Source organism: Rhagoletis pomonella, unplaced genomic scaffold (genome assembly GCF_013731165.1).
Source record: "Rhagoletis pomonella isolate Grant_MI unplaced genomic scaffold, Rhpom_1.0 Rhpom_scaffold_00008, whole genome shotgun sequence".
NCBI classification, from domain to species: domain Eukaryota; kingdom Metazoa; phylum Arthropoda; class Insecta; order Diptera; family Tephritidae; genus Rhagoletis; species Rhagoletis pomonella.
This window is the reverse complement of record NW_023458562.1, coordinates 32,121,127-32,122,858: the sequence shown is the minus strand read 5'-3', so window position 1 is coordinate 32,122,858 and position 1,732 is coordinate 32,121,127.

Here is a 1,732-nt window from a genome sequence, read left to right as displayed (position 1 = left end):
ACAATGACAGATATATATGAATTAGGGTAACTGAAAGGGTAAGAAAATTTCTTGAATTTATGAAGTGAAACTTCTTTAGCGGCAATTGGTTGGTTGGGAGTAAATTGTCAAATTCAAGGGGAAAAATGCACATGGAAATAGTTCTCAGCGGTTTAGCGTTTTGAGAATAAAAACAAAAAAACAGAAATGCCTAGAGGTACAGGCAAAAACGAAGATCAAAGGAAATTTAAACACTTTAAGGTAAAGGTGAAGAGGAATATGCAAAAATAAAGATAAATATGGAGAAAAGGATGAGGATGAAGATCGATATTGTTATCGATATAAAACCCGATATTTTTATCGATATAATAATCGATATTGCTATCGATAAAATAATCGATATTGTTATTGATTAAATATCCGCTATTGTAATCGATAATAATAATTAATATAATAATCGATATTGTTATCGATACAATAATGGATATTGTTACCGGTATAATAATCGATAAAATAATTGATTTTGTTATCGATTTAGTCATTTATATTGTTAACGATATGTACAATAATCGATACTGACGATTGTTATATTTATCGAGAAATTAGTCGATTTTACAATCGTTTTATTTTTCTATATGTTTATGGATATTGTTATCGGTATTTTTATCGACACAGTTATCAACAGGGTTATCGAGACACTAATCGGAACATGGAATGTGATCACATTACATGACATCACATCACATTTTATCACATGATATGAAAAGATATCACATGATATGAAGAGATATCACATGATATTACATCACATAATATGATATCACATCACACGATATCACGTGACATGACATTATATGATATGACATCACATTATATGGCATGAAATCACATGACTTGACATAACATGATATGACATCGTATGACATGACATGGCATTACATGACGTGGGATCACATGATATGACATCATATGGTATGACATCACATGACACGACATCAGAAGATATGACAACACATGAGATGACATCCTATCACATCACATAAAATCACGTCACATCTTATCACGTCATCGCACCTCATCTCATCTACGTGAATAGAAAAAGAAAAGGATATAAGCAAAGATGTGAAAGATAAAAACAAAGATGAAGACCAAGGTAAAGTTACCGATTTCAAAGCCAAAAACACCGTTGGAAAGGTAATTTTCTGTAGATGAGGAGAGTTTTTATAGTTTCGGAATTGGTTGAAAATCGTCGTTTAAAAATTTCCATATTTGTGTACGGTTGTTTTTGTCACCTGTTCAATTTAAGCTGTTTCGCATTAGGTTTTACTTCGTTTTTGAAATTAAACTTTGAAATTAAGATAAATATGAAGATGAAGAAACAAGTGATAACGATGAAGACAAAAAAAGACAAAAGTGAAGATAAAGACCAAAATTGAGATAAAGGCAAAAATGGAGACAATGAGAAATACATAAGAATTAGGTTAACAGAGCTGAAATTTTCCGATAGGAATCGAAATAAAATCAGCCATAAAGGTTACTGAAATTTATCGAATCATCGAAGTTTATGATTATCGAAATTTATCCATGCTTATTAAGTTATCGCAACGTATCGAATTATTCAAACTGATCAATGTTTACTGAGTTGTCGAAATTTATAGACACAGAAACTTAGTTGTCCAAACTTACGGATAGTTATCGAGCTATAAAAACGTGTGGGATTAACGAAATTTGTCAAGTTAAAGAAATGTATCAA